Source organism: Eretmochelys imbricata, chromosome 8 (assembly GCF_965152235.1).
Source record: "Eretmochelys imbricata isolate rEreImb1 chromosome 8, rEreImb1.hap1, whole genome shotgun sequence".
Classification (NCBI taxonomy): Eukaryota; Metazoa; Chordata; order Testudines; family Cheloniidae; genus Eretmochelys; species Eretmochelys imbricata.
This window is the reverse complement of record NC_135579.1, coordinates 50,738,234-50,753,830: the sequence shown is the minus strand read 5'-3', so window position 1 is coordinate 50,753,830 and position 15,597 is coordinate 50,738,234. Positions and strand designations below refer to the sequence as shown.

Here is a 15,597-nt window from a genome sequence, read left to right as displayed (position 1 = left end):
GACAATTAGCGGACAATGGGAACACAACGGCTGTCGTGTAGAGTATCTGGGGTTCAGCAAAGCATTTGCTACAGTGTCTGTCGCATGACATCTTCCTGGAAGAATGAATGGAAATTAGCCTGGAGGAGAGTAATGTCAAGGTCTGTGTAGTCTGCAGCAAGCTGGATCTAAGCTCTGTTGCAAAGGCCTTGGGGTTCTGGAGTGCAACAGAATAGAAATATTGCAATAGGGTAAATTAAAAAAAGAGAGAGGTTTCGGAGTAACAGCCGTGTTAGTCTGTGTTCGCAAAAAGAAAAGGAGTACTTGTGTAGCTCACGAAAGCTTATGCTCAAATAAATTGGTTAGTCTCTAAGGTGCCACAAGTACTCCTTTTTTTAAAAAAAAAAGAGGGAGGTTTATATTTAATTAAATATGAAAACGAATAACCCAGTCTGTGCAGCACTCCTGCTGTTCATTTTTGTTTTACATGCAATGGGCCGAATCCTCGGCAGGTGCCTGTTTAGACCAGCTGAAGATCTGGACCAGTGTGTTTCATGCCACCTGTTAATTTTCAGCGTGCCATGGAGCTTTGTGCTGCTGGCGTATAGCTGCACTGTGGAAGTTGTCAGCTGGCTAGGGCACAGCTGGCATCCAGGAAGGGGTGGGAGGCAGTTGGAGGTTGGGAGAGAAGCAGGTTAGCTGGGTATTTTTGCACAAACGATCAGGAGTGAACAATGTTGACACTGAAATGATCATTGTTAGGTTTCAGATCAGACAGCCCAGTGAGATTAATAGAATTGGTCAACACCTTTCTAAACCCCATTATCTGCCAACCACATTCTATTGCCCTGCACTCCGCTCACATTTGGAATGTTACACTGGCAAACACTAGTGCTAGAAACATGTTTTATTAAATGAATGCTGAGATTTGGGACAATATCTTTGTGGCAACGGGTTGATTCTCTGGCTGTGAAACTGTGGGACCCTGGAATACTGTCATTGGAACTGAATGCACCTCAAACATAAGGTCAGGGGAACAGCGATGCACAGAATTTGGGAGTGGGGTCCAGTGGCTTATTGCAAGGGTGGTGGTTCTGTCTCGACTTAATTGACATTTTCAATTAACAGTAATAATCAACAACAAATTTGTTCCAAGGACAGCAGTGTGCTTTATACTGTAGCCTCCTATCACCGTGGCAGGCCGGTGAGCATTGCTGTGATCTTGCTCATGAGTTTGGGAACCACTGTTCTCTGCTAAATGGGATGAGAACAGAGCAGCGGGTGAAGGCTCTGCACTGCTAGCCTTGGGCCAAACCCAGAGAGCTGCTGAGCACCCCCAACTCCTCCCTTTGGGGTTTGCCCTGTTGATTAATTAACAGTGGCTGATTCTGCTGGTGGCGCTAATGGTTAATGTGTGTGACTCCATTGCCCTCTAGTGGATGGCGGCAGCCTATGGAGAAGATAGAGGGGTCCTGACTGGAAATTCTCCTTGGAGCTCAAGTGGCCGGTCTCTGTGCTGCTAGAGGTTCCGAGTTCTGTTCCTGCTGCCGCAAAGTTCTAGGGAGCCATGCTGAGTGGCACTGTGATATCCGTGCAGCCCTAGGAGACCATGGGTTTGTTACAGTGTCCTGGCGTAGTCCAGGGTGACTGAGGGAGACAGCTCTCCAGCATCCCTCTTCACTGCCGTGGCTTCAAGACCATCCTCCCCTCTCTAGTTCAGCACTCTGGAAAAGGGGATGAAAAAGCATTGGCAGATGCTACGAAACCAAGAGGTGTTTTTGAACACCAGGGGGAAGAGATAATGAACAGAGAGGGACCCAGAGAGATTAGAATCACGGCTAAGAAATAACATAATGAGATGCACTCTGGGAAAATGCAAGCTAATGAATCTGAGGAAAAATAACTTGCAGTGCAGAGCTGCGTGAAAAAAGTGAACTGGCAACGCTGAAAGCGAGATGGGGCTGATTGCCTACATTGCATTACATCAGAGTGGCGGGAGCCTGGTTTTCAGAGTTGCTGATGTGGCATCTCAGAGCAGTGCTGGACAGCAGAATTTCCAGTGTATTATGAGAGCTGCTCAAGTGTGCTGAAAATTGGTCCAATTAGACACCTGATCACTGCGTTGTGGGGAAAAGAATGAGACAGACACAGTTTGCTGCAGGTCTTAGTACTTAGCGGCTAAACTGCGAAAGTGTTTTGGTTTTCAGCTAAACAAAAAATCGGGTTTCAATTAAGTCAAAGTTTTCCAAACACGTTCGTTTGTGTCTCAATGTTCAGTGGACCTCCCCTGTCCTCCCCAGTTTTGGAGTCTAAGGTCCAGATCCTCAGCTGGTGTGGATCAGTAATGTAGCTCCATCGCAGCCAAAAAGCTGAAGCTCTGGTCCTGTACGTCTTGGTTCTTTTCTTTCTGTCAAAACAAAATGTTAGGCCTTCAAACAATATGCATTTTAAATTGGCTAAATGCAGATGTATACATCTGGGAGCAAAGAATGTAGGCCATACTCACCAGGAACCCTAGGAACCCATAGGGGACTCTATCCTGGGAAGCAGTGACTTTGAAAACCTGTCTTGGTAGATAATCAGCTGATTATCCACTGCGCAGTACAAAGCTGGGGCCAAAAGGGCTAGTGCGTTCCTTGGATGCATAAACAGGGGAATCTAGAGTAGGATCACAGAGATTATTTTACCTCTGTATTTGGCACTGGTGCGAGTGCTGCTGGAGCGCTGACCAGTTCTGGTGTCCACAATTCAAGAAGGACATTGATAAATTAGAGTTTAGAGAAAAGTCAAACATGATTCAGTGGCTGGAAGTTGAAGCTAGACAAATTCAGACTGGAAATAAGGTGTAAATTTTTAATGGTCAGAATAATTAACTATTGGAACAATTTGTCAAGAGTCAGGGTGGATTCTCCATCACTGACATTTGTTAAATCCAGATTGGATGTTTTTTTAAAAACATCTGCTCTAGGCATTATTTGGGGGAAGTTGTCTGGCTAGTGCTATACAGGAGATCAGATCAGATGGTTCCTTCTGGCCTTGAAATCTGTGACTAAAGAGAGCCACCAATGTGTAAGGCCCACCACAAAAACATGTGAGCTGTTGTGGGAGGTATTGCCATTGTGTGGCCTTGTGGAGACAGGGCTGAGCAAAGGGCACAAGTGAAGAAATCTATCCAAAAGAAGCTCAGGTCCCCAAGCAGGTCTAACTGGCTAAATGTTTGTGCTTCCTTCCTCTAGCCTTGGGCGGCTAGATGGATTTTCCGTTAGAGGAGATGAATATGGGACTGGTTTTCAAACTTTTTTCTGGGGACCCAGTTGAAGAAAATTGTTGATGCCCGTGACCTAATGGAGCTGGGGATGAGGGGCTTGGGGTGCAAGAGGGGCTCCGGGTTGGCAGGGGCTCAGGGCTGGGGCAGGCCCAGGGGGTTGGGGTGTGGGAAGGGATCAGGGCTCTGGGAGGGAGTGCAAGCTCTGGAGTGGGGCTGGGGATGAGGCATTTGGGGTGCACAAAGGGGTTCCGGTTTTGGGAGGCGCTCAGGGCTGGGGCAGGGGGTTGTGGCACGGGGTTGGGGTGTGGTCTTACTTCTGGCGGCTCCTGGTCAGCAGTGCAGCCAGGGTGCAGAGGCAGGCTTCCTGCCTGTCCTGGTACCACGGACTGTGCTGCGCCCGGAAGCAGCCAGCAGCAGGTCTGGCTCCTAGGTGGAGGCTCCGCATGGCTCTTGCCTGCCGGGAACCAGCCAATGGGAGTGCAGAGCCAGTGCTTGGGGTGGGGGCAGCGCGCGGAGCCCTGTGGTCCCCTGCCTAGAAGATGGACCTATTGCTGGCCACTTCCAGGGCACAGAGCGGTGTTGGAACAGGTAGGCACTAGCCTGCCTTAGCTGGGCAGCACCCCTAACAGGACTTTTAATGTCCCAGTTAAGCGGTGCTGACCAGAGCCGCGAGGGTCCTTAGGTGCTGAGCAAGGTGACCCAGTGCCTTACATGCCGTGACCCAATAATGGGTCGTGACCTGAACTTTGAAAAACACTGGAATAGGGGACTTCCAGTTGGGTCATTTTTTCTCCCTGCCCAGTGCTGGTCCTGGTTAAGCCACTGACTGAGCACCTGCACTTCCCGCTCTGGATTCCCCACCTGCCAAACAAGAGTGGTAGCCCTGTGGGATCAACACTCCCTCCTCAGCAGCAGGATGAGCTCTTCCTCCTGTTTTAATAGACAAGAGGGAGTTGCACTTGCCTTCACTGTGTCCCACTATTAGCCATCTCCTCCCCTTGCAGTGGTCGCTCTGGCTATTTCGTTTTCTTGTAATGCCATGCAACTATCTCCAGGGTCATGTCTGTTTGCATTACCTTTCTGCCATTGCTGCCTGTGAATCTCTCCCTCCTCCATACCTGCCCAAATCCTTTTGGCCTTAAAGGATTGCAGATTTGCATGCATTTCCATATATTTGCATAAATAAAGGCACAAACCTTCAGAAGCCGATGCCTTCCCGTTTTCAAGCTATTCTGAAATGCTCCAGCATGGGGAGATAATTACATGGCTTTGTGTGGGGCCCAGAATGCTTGATGGATTCTGCATAGAGATAGGTTAAGTCACCTGGGCCTGATGAAATACATCCTAGAATACTCAGGCAGCTGACTGAGGAGATATCTCATCAATGGCTATTAGCCAGGATGGGTAGGGATGGTGTCCCTAGCCTCTGTTTGCCAGAAGCTGGGAATGGGCAACAGGGGATAGATCACTTGATGATTACCTGTTCTGTTCATTCTCTTTGGGGCACCTGGCATTGGCCACTGTCGGAAGACAGGATACTGGGCTAGACTTTGGTTTGACTCAGTATGGCCGTTCTTATGTTCTTACCTGAGCCATCAGTGATGATTTTAGAAAAGTCAAGGAAGACAGGAGAGATTCCAGAGGACTGGAAAAGGGCAAATATAGTGCCAAGCTATAACAAGGGGATTAAGGACAATCCAGGGAATTACAGACCAGTCAGTTTAACGTCAGTACCCAGAAAGATGGTGCAAATACTTAAGCAGTCAATTTGCAAACACCAAAAAGAGAATAGGTTGATAAATAACAGTCAACATGGATTTGTCAAGAAGAAATTGTGTCAAACCAACCTAATAGCTTTCTTTGACAGGGTAAAAAGCTTTGTGGATGGGGGGGAAAGTGGTAGATATGTTATATCTTAACTTGAGCAAGGCTTTTGGTACTGTCTCACATGACCTTCTCATAAACAAACTAGGGAAATACGACCTAGATGGAGCTACTATGAGGTGGGTGCATAACTGGTTGGAAAACCATTCTCAGAGAGTGGTTATCAGGGGTTCACAGTCAAGCTGGAAAGGCATATCAAGTGGGGTCAGTTCTGGGTCCAGTTCTGTTCAATATCTTCATCAGTGATTTAGATAATGGCATAGAGAGTACACTTATAAAGTTTGCTAACGATACCAAGCTGGGAGGGGTTGCAAGTACTTTGGAGAATAGGATTAAAATTCAAAATGATCTGGACAAACTAGAGAAATGATCTGAGGAAAATAGGATGAAATTCAATAAGGACAAATGCAAAAATACTCCACTTAGGAAGGAACAATCAGTTGCACACATACAAAAGTGGGAAATGACTGCCTGGAAAGGAGTACTGCAGAAAGGGATCTGGGGGTCATAGTGGATCACAAGTTAAATATGAGTCAACAGTGTAACACTGCTGCAAAAAAAATACTAACATCATTCTGGGATGTATTAGCAGGAAGGTTGTAAGCAAGAAGTAATTCTTCCACTCTGCTCTGCGCTGATTAGGTGTAAACTGGAGTATTGTGTCTAGGTCTGGCTGCCACATTTCAGGAAAGATGTGGACAAATTGGAGAAAGTACAAAGAAGAGCAACAAAAATGATTAAAGGTCTAGAAAACATGACCTATGAGGAAAGACTGAAAAAACTGGGTTTCTTTAGTCTAGAGACGAGATGACTGAGGAGGGACATAACAGTTTTCAAAAGGTTGTTACAAGTAGGAAGGAGAAAAATTGTTCTCCTTAACCTCTGAGGATAGGACAAGATGCAATGGGCTTAAATTGCAGCAAGGGCAGTTGGACATTAGGAAAATTTCCTAACTGTCAGGATGGTTAAGCACTGGAATAAATTGCCTAGGTAGGTTGTGGAATGTCCATCATTGGAGATTTTTAAGAGCAGGTTACTCAAACACCTCTCAGAGATGGTTTAGGTCCGTGGCGGGCAAACTTGTTGGCCTGAGGGCCACATCGGGTTTCCAAAATTGTATGGAGGGCTGGTTAGGGGAAGCTGTGTCTCCCCAAACAGCCAGGCCTGGCCCAGCCCCTGCCTCCTATCCGATCCCCTGGCTTCTTGCCCCCGGACCCCCCCATCCCTGGCTGCCCCCTGCTGCCCCATCCAACCCCACCCCCATTCCTGACTGGCCCCCCCTCGGGACCCCTGCCCCATCCAACCCCCTGTTCTCCACCCTCTGACCGCCCCGACCCCTATCCACACCCCTTACCACACCCCCGAACTCCCCTGTCCTCTAGCTAACCACCCTTGCCCCCTTGCTGCGCTGCCTGGAGCATCGGTGGCTGGCGGTGCTACAGCTGCGCTGCCCAGAGCACCGGGTCAGGCCGTGGCTCTGCAAGTGCACTGCCCGGCTGCCCAGAGCCTTGCACCGGCGGCACAGTGACTTACAACTTACATCTTCAGGAGCTGTCTCCTTACACCTTTCTCCAATTGAGGTCCCTCTCTGCCCTCCATTCCCCTCACACCTGGAGGTGCCTTCCCCTCTCATCTGTCTTGTCACTTTTCCTGCTTAGGGATTTCTTGATCCATGTTCTGGCTCACTGGGATGTGGGGTAGGGCCAAGTCTGCTGGTCAGAGCTGGGTGCTGATGAGAGACAGACAGGAGACAGCTGCAGGCTGTGGAGAAGTGCCAGGAGACCTGAGGAGCAGGTTCTTTTTGCTCAGGGCTGGGAGCCTGGTCAGGCTGACAGTTATGAGGGGACACTGCATCCCTTACAGCCTCCCTGTAATGACATACCCGGCACCGGATGTCCTGTCAGGCAGGAATCCCACTGCTACCTGCCACTGAGTTCTGCTCTCCAGCCGCCTCTTGAGACTTCCTGCTTTGTGCTGCTCCAAGGGGGCTGCCAGCGAGGAGGCCTGATACTGTCCATTGCAGCCATGACGTTTGTGACCCACAGACTGGGGAACTGGGCTAGGGCCACCAATCTAATCCCGTGTGGACCACCAAGCAGCCCTTTGAGGACACCGACTTTGGACCGTTACTGAGCTGGATGGGATTCAGATTAGCAATGTAGCGGGGACGAAATACTCCACCTGTCATTACCAGCTGGCTAGGTTTCACTGTGCATTTCTCTTGGCTCACTTCCACCTCATTGCGCCTACTTATCCACCTCCCTTGGAGCTGTGGACAAGTCCTCAAGGTTCTGTAGCTGCTCACAAAGACTCTGGGCAGGGTCTGCCAAAGACGGCTATCTGTTCTGTCATCCCTTCCCCACCTCTCCTCCTGCGGATTGCGCTCACCATGCTCAGACCTTGTCATTGTCGTTCTGCCTGCAAATGTGATTATCCTCCCATTAGCCCCCCTTCTCCCGCTTCCTCGCTGTGGCTTGTCACTGTCCCAGTAAGACACTGTTACCTTCACATCCCCTCCTCCTGGAACTGTCTGGCTGGGATTTCCCTTCCCTCTTCCCATCATGCTGCTGCTTTTTATTCTCACAGAGGTGCTGCAGGTGACAAAGGGGCCAGTTGCGTGGGGCCCAGGTGAAAGGATTCTGGAGCTCAGAGCCAGGCAGGAATCCCAGCGTTCTCCTCAGAGAACCCAAACAAATCTAGAACCAAGCAATTTGAATATGATGGAGTCAGAACCAAAGCAAACTGGCTTGGTTTCCGTTTGAAAGAGCCTGAGGCAAACTGAATTACCGCAGGTTGGGTAGCAAGGGGCTGAATGTTACTGGCTCATTTTGGGTACGAAGAAGCTTGAATCTAACCATCTCCAGCTAGGTTACAATTTTCCATTTCCAAAGTTTGGCCCAGTTCCCACCTTGTTTGACTCAAGTTATCTTTGTTCCCAGGTGCATAATCCAGATCCTATGCCAGGCGCTCATGTGCTGATGAGACACCTCTTTAAGTGAGAGACAGGGTTCAGTTTTTAGTGTGGTTCTCTGTTCCCCTCCCTCCCTGGGTTGGCTTAAAGACTGACAGTGCTGTGTGTGGGTCAGGAAGGAGCCAGGATCTCCTCAAGACACTCATCCTGCTTATATAGGAGCACTGCAGTTCTGACAGGCCCCAGAGGGAATTCCATAGGGCCCTCCAGAGGGCCTCAAAGAAAGGGAGCGGGTAAAAAAGGGGAACATGGTGGGACAAGGGCACTGAACATCGTGCTTCCCTTTGGGTGAGACAAGGGCTGGGGGAGTCACTCCTCTTCCCAGAATTCAAGGGTCCCTTCTCTTCTCTGGAAATGCAAGTGCGGATATCAGTCCAATAGCTCGGCTCTGCACCCAGAACAATGCGCTCTAAATCTCTAATCTGAGAAGAAGTTTAGAAAACATGATGCCTTGTTAGGCAATGCGGAAGGAATTGGGCATGTTTAGTGTAGAGAAGAGATGGGTGAAGGGGGGCATGATAAATCTTCAAATATGAAAAAAGTTGTTATAAAGACACCAGTGATCAATGGTTCTCTATGTCCACCAACGGTAGGAGAAGCAGTAATGAGGCATGAAAGCTGATTGCCCTTAACTGAGTGTGTGCATGCAATACCCACAAATATAATTAGTCATAACATTTTGCCCGCTCTTCTTAATATGTTACCAGTGTTTGCTTCTACGCCCTTCTTCTGAGGGCAGCAGTAAATTCCCAGGCAGACTTTGTAATCCCCCTTAATTGGTCCTGAATTTAACATCCATCATTTTAAGCATGGGGCAGCGTAAAGAGGAGGGACTGAGAACTTTTCATGACATTATTAATTACTTGTGATCCAGTAGCCCTGTTGTGGTAGACATGGTGCAGACACATAATTAGAGATAGTCCTGCCTGGCAGACCTTCCAAACTAGACCAAGTGGACAAAGGTGGGAGGGGAAACAGAAGCACAAAGAGGTGAAGTGACTTACCCAAGGTCACGCAGCAGGGTAGTGGCAGAGCCAGGAAGAGAAGCCTGGTTTCCTGAGTCCAGTGTCCTGTCTGCAAGGACATTGCACTGGGACATTGTACCCAGCTGTTGGAAATGCAGAGCACAAAGCTCGGAAACGCTGGCTGCTCCAGACTCACAGGAATTTCTCCTTGGCAGCTCTGCTGCAGACCCTCTTTAATAATTTTTTTCCCTAGAAGGGTAGTTGAGGTTTTTTTAGGGGAGGGGCGTTCTGTTTTCTTTTTGGTAAGTTAGCAAAACTTTCCTCCTCTTGTCTAATTACACTGCTGTAAGATTTTCCATGGAAGCCCCATCCTTGGCAGGGTGCCTTCTTTAAAGTCATTAGTCTTCACAGCGGGAAGAGAAGATCATCAAAGACTTCGTTTCCCAGCAACCCCTGCTGTGCTGTTCCGCACCAGAGGATTGCAGAGAGAGCGTATTAAGTCTGCTGTTCTCTTCCCTGGCCCTGAGCAGAGATTCCTTTGAACTGGGGCCCAGGGAGAGGGTTGCAGAAGCTATCTCCAAACTCGTCTCTGGTTCTTTCATTTTAAAACCAATTTAGCAATTAAACAGAAAGCAGAGCAGCTGCAGGAGCACGGGGACGGGAGTGTGGCTAAATAGAGATGCGGTGTTTAACGTGGAGAATAGGAAGGGATTCACTCCAGACCGTCCTAAGGGGGAGCTTGTTCTTTGCTGGGTATGTGACCCTGGTTTAGATTGTGCTGAGATCTAGTGGTACAAATGCAGCACATGATCAGCCACTCTTCCAGGTGAGGCACCGTAATTACTCAAGGTGTCAGCTTCCCATCCACTCATACCAAGGAGACAACCTTCTGGCAAGGACCCATTCTTAAAATTTCATCCTTAACACATCTGTCAAAACTCCTGAGCTCTCCCATACACCCAGCCTCAGCATGCGAGCCATTAAAAAACACTTAGGCATTGGTGGTAGACGTCATCCATGCCAGTATGTCCAGTGACTTATATATGAGGTGTGGGACTTAGCAAGATTCTGTACCAGGTTGGTAAAAGTCCATTGCCATCCAACTTTCTTCTCACAATCTGTCCAGCAACACCAATGACCAACCATGTGATGGCTCCACTGATCAGAAGCGAAGAGCCAAATGATCAGTCCATCAGGGCATGTGCCAGGCGTGTGTATAAAACATCCATTTGCTTTCTCTTTTTCTTTTGTCGTCTGGCCTGGAAGTAGGACTGCAACCTCAAGCCCCCATTCTCAATTCTACTTCTGTCATTTCACTAACCTCTTCTTGCCTTAACCGCTGCTGTACATAAGAGGAAAGAAAAGATGAAGAAATCTGGTAACTGGATAAAAATATGGATGATGGGGGGAAGAGGAAGGGTAGAAAGGAAAAATCCACTGCTGTAGAGACCCCAAAGCCAGTTCGGAACTCTGTTCTTGGAGAGGAGAGAATTCTACTGAGAGCCAGCAGGCAAATTTCATCCTCCCTACCAGACTTTTGTCTCTGAGGCACTGAACTGAAATGTGCTCAGAATCAGCCCCTCTCATCGGGGACTAAAAGTTGTTCCTGAGATTTAGCTCCATCTCCCTGGAACACCCAGAAGAGCCTTCTGTCCGTCACTCTCTGAACGGGTGATACTAATGAAGTATTGTGAGGAGTGTTGCAACGGTGCTAACTGTAGATGCTTTGAATTCCCAAGGTTTTTTTTATTTGCCAAGTGTTTTGCTGTTTTCACTGTCGTCTACCCCGTACATGCGAATGGTTTGACATGGTGTGCTTGAACTAACGCATCAAAGAGAATTGCTGAGTGGTCTGTTATGCATAGCGAATCTATCTGAAAATAGGCACCAACTTCTTGATTTCCACAGAGTGCTTGACCCCCGCATCGTCTCAAGCCCCGCCACCACTCCATCCCCTTCCCCCAAGACTCACCCCAGCCCCGCCTCTTCCCGCCCCCACTCTGCCTCTTCCTGCCCCATTCTGCCCCTTCCCCCGAAGGCGCCCCATAGTCAACGGGTGCCTCCCCATACTGCAGGGGGGGAATGATCAAAAGGGGAGGTCACGTGTCCCCCTTGGCCAACCCCCAATCAGCCTAGGGCCACCGTGCTTTACCCACTCCTCTGTCCTCCTGCTGCACCTGGCCCCCTTGGCACATTCTGCCGCTCTCCCTGGTGGGAGGGAGCCTGGGCGGAGAGCGGGAAGGAGCTGCTTCTAATGCCGGACCCTCCTGGTCTGGGCTCAGCTGTCAGGGACCACAGCTGAGCGAGCTGGAAACATGCTATGGAGGGAGGGGGTCTCTGACTCACTCGACCCTGGTCCCTGGCACCTGAGCCCAGACAGGGAGCGGAAGCCGCCTCCCCAGCCAGGCTCTCTCAGGCAGCCGCCAGCCCGCCACGCTGCAGAGCAGTGTCCCAGCAGCGGGAAGGGGCTGGTCCTGCCCCTTCTAATCTCTGGCATCTGGGGGAAGTCCCCTCTGACGTCGCCCTGCTCTGCCACTTCCTGCCCCGCTTCTTTCCCTCCACCCCAGCGCCTCCTGCACACCACTGAACAGCTAATTCTAGGCGGCCAGAAAGCGCTGGGTGCTGGTGGGGGAAGGCAAGGAGCTGATCGGCGGGACGTGCCAGTGGCAGGAGGCACTCGGGGGGAGGAAAAGGGGGGCCCATAAGTGGATGCTGAGCACCCACTATATTTTTTCCCGTGGGTGCTCCGGGAATCCCATGGTGAGCAAACTGCACTTTACAAGGTGGTGTTATATGCCTACTCGATGTGCTGTGCAACAGCTCAATTTTTTAAAAAAGACGAGTAGTCTGCTAGTGAGAGGGACTCTATCCTGTTTAATTCACATAGATCTGTACCATCCCTAGCCCCATGGCCATCAGGAATCTCATCTGGCTTCAGTGGTTCATTTGCATTCTGCTGCTTGCATATCTTGCAGATTTCACACTTGGATCCCTTCAATGGCAGCATTCATGCCTGGCCACAATAGGACCTCTTGGGCTCAGTTCTTAGGCCTCTCAATACCTCAAAGGGCACAGTAGATTATGCTTAGCATTTCCAACATCATACTGTGTGGTATTATGGCATTGTACCCTTTGTGCAGAATCCCAGCATTTCTCTTTGTCTTTCAATGGGATTTGTACCCCTAAATCAGTTAGGTGAATCTGAAAATCCCTCCACTCATCTCTAAGTCCCAATAAGATATATGCTTGGAAGTATCAGGGCTTTTTCCATCAGCCATCCATCTAGAATTACTCTCTCAAGCTGTTGTAAGACTGGTGTCATTTTGTGTTTATTCCTTGAACTCATCAAATTTTATTTGGACGTTGGTAGTTGCATGGTATTTAGTTCAAACTCTTCTTCCTGCAGCTCCTGGCTTTCATAGTTATAGGGCCTCTTGAAAGCATGTCCTTTCTAAAAAGTTACAAGTCTGTGCTTCACGTTTAATAGGTACTTTTGCAGTTTCATGATCGTTTCAGAAGTCTAGGTGCTGCCTTGCTCAGTAGTTCTTGCAATAAGACTTGGAGTGCTTTCTGGCCAGTTTCTACCTCATCCAATGCTGCTTATAAACGTGAAACAACTCACAACCCTCAGCATTTTTTTTTTCAAGCTGAGCATGGCTTTGTTGTGTTTTTGGCGACATGTTCTACTATGGGATCATCTTTCAGAAAGACAGCCCCCAACACGTGAACTTGTGTTGACTGAGATCTCCGGGTCTTGTTAGCCTGACATACAGGAGCTTCCATTTAAAAAGTAATTCCCCCCAAATTTTTCTCTAGCAAATCCTGCCATTGCTACTGTATTGTCTTCAAGCAGCCTTACTTGTGTGACAAGTTCTTGGAGGCAAGGACCGGCTTTTTGTTCTGTATCTGTACAGTGCATAGCAGCGTGGTGTCTGCGACTGGGACTCCTTGGTGCTATCACAATACAGATAATCAATAAGTGCTCCTCTCACAACTACATGTGACAATTTGGGGATGAATTTGCTGAGTTAACATGCCCCTGAAATCTCTCAGCAGGGACTCATTTTTGGGTCTGTCCATTTGTACAACTGCCTCCACTTTTCTTGGGTTCAATGGAACTCCTTTGTCACTGAATATCTGGCCTAATCTCATTCAACCTGATCTGGCATTCGTTGCTTTTCAGATTAAGTGCTTTTCTTTTATGTGCTCTGCAGAAATACAGGCTATCATTGTGCTGTTGCTCACTTTCGCACTAAATCAGCTGATCATCAACAATTGCTTCCACTCCATACAGATCCTCACAGATCTGGGACCACAGTGCTTTGGTACATAGCTACCAAAAGGGATGTTAAAGATACAGAATTTTGAACTTTCTATACTCAATGTGGCTTGCTAGATCCCTTATCTTATATCCCAAACTGAAAATAATCTCGCATTTTGAAATCTAGATTTGACCTCCTCCGTCATTCTCATAGGGCAGTGCTTGCGTCTGGACCCTAGTCGAATCTTTTGGATTTATATATGTCTAATTGGTTTGACTTTTTTTTATTGTGATGACTCAGTAAGTTTGTCTATAGTCTCATCTAATTTTACCATCTAATGAAGTTCAGCTTTGAACTTTATTGCTCAGTGGCAATGGGTTATTAAGTGTAGTGTGCATTTTTGGTGCCACACTAGGATCCGTATCAATGTGAGGTGTATACCATTAATGCTGCCCCAATCTCCTTAACACGATCAAGTTCTTTTAAAGAATATCTCTTTCATCATGTTGAGCAGATACTGTAAACTGCACAACCATTCTGATCATCTGCTTTTGCACCTTGTTCTTCAACCTAAGCACACATCTGGTTTCTGCTGTTTGTTTATCCTTGCACTCTGTCTTTACATCTTGATATGCATTTTCAATTAGATGCACTTCAGTTCTTCCACTGTGTGTCAACACTTTCATTTGGAAAGCACAGTTTTCATTAGTCCTGCTCCTTGCAAGTCAAGTCATCTTCATGCAATAACTTTGGTTCAATTTAGTTCTAAGGTCTACCACAAATAAATCTGGGTCTAATTAGCCCATCTATTAACTGTTCATATTCACACACCTTCCTGTTTATTATGTAGGTCTGCAACATAATGGTCAATGGTCTCACCTGACAGTTGGGTTCTGTACTTTTTCCCCAGTGGCATCCGTGCATGGATCGAAGTAGATTGGAAATACCTGAATGGCTTTGGGTTTGTCTGTGTTCTAATAAATTTGTACCAGCGTCACTTCACTAATGTAGAGACACTCCACCAGTGCAAAGTGAGGCTTCCACACGTGTAGCTTAATTTGGCAAGTTACTCTGGTCTCTGGCAGGTGGCGGCGTCTTGCACCCCTATGTTGTTCTGGTGATTTGTTAGTAAGTGGACTAACCTATGGAATGGTTTGCCTTCAACCAATCAGCAAAGCTCCCCTGTTCTGGCTCATGAGCCTTTGAGCCCGGCACTCTGGGAACACTTGCATTCTTGTGGGATCAGGGCAGGGAATTATTTCCCTCTCCCCCTTCTCTAATGTAGAGGAACCTCAATTCACAGATTCTCTCTCCTAACCTACAATTATGTTTGTCTTTTTTAAGACAGGCCAGTTCCTCAGCTCTCCCTGAGTTTATTCCAGGAATGAATTTGTAACATATTGCTTTGCATAGGTTGAGTTGTGATGTCGTGGGTTCTCACTCTGTCTTCCTTCCACTGAGAAAGTCTCTCTCTCTGGCCGTCAAGCAAGTTCTGCCACTTTGTGTCTCTCCCCATTGGTAGCTTTAGAAAAGTCAACAGTTCATTTGTCCCCGTTGCAGCCTTCAAAACAGAAGGTCATCAAAACCACGGTGGATTGAGGACTTTTGCCTGTTAACCTGGTTACATCCAAAATTATTAATTGGTATCCTGTTGGTGGCATGGCAGCATCTCTTTCTGCAAGGGGCTACCTGGTCATCTCACATTTTCACATGATGCTACCAGTTGGCTCTGTCCTTGTCTGCTGACACTTGTTGACTGCTGGGTGCTCCAAGCACTGTGATTAAAATAAGGCTGGCTCATTGCTTGTGACAGCCACGGTCTGTAATGTCTATTGCTAGGTAGCACAGGAGAAGAGGGATGTACAAGAAGGAAAAGTGACAGACTGATAATTCTGTTAGTCATTGTCCTCTCCTCTCCCATTCTGCATCTGTCTCTTTCTCCTCAAGGAGTGCTGCTTGGACTCTTCCCCTCTAATCTTAATATCTGTTACTTTGCTCTGGAAATCTCTGATTGGAAAGGGAATGGGTGGATTGGCACCTGTATACTAGACTTGATTGAGAGAGAGTTCTCCTCTGTGCTCTCGTAGGCTGAGCCACACAGCTGGCTGTAATTGTTGTGGCTGTGCAGGACGGAAGGGGAGAGGGCTACAACAAACAGAATTACTGGAGAGTAACTTCCCCAGGACCAGGAGTGTTGTTTGTCAATGCTAAGCAAGGCAGGTGGGCAAGGAGGACTGTGGTGTTTGGGCAAGACAGACCGGTGCTGCA

The 15,597-nt window shown here is 48.1% G+C and overlaps 1 protein-coding gene across 1 annotated transcript in view; it reads left to right on the top strand.

Annotated features, from left to right (window-relative positions):
• ASTN1 (astrotactin 1) overlaps positions 1-15,597 on the top strand; it is a 177,039-nt gene that overhangs the window by 102,304 nt on the left and 59,138 nt on the right. The window lies entirely within an intron of this gene.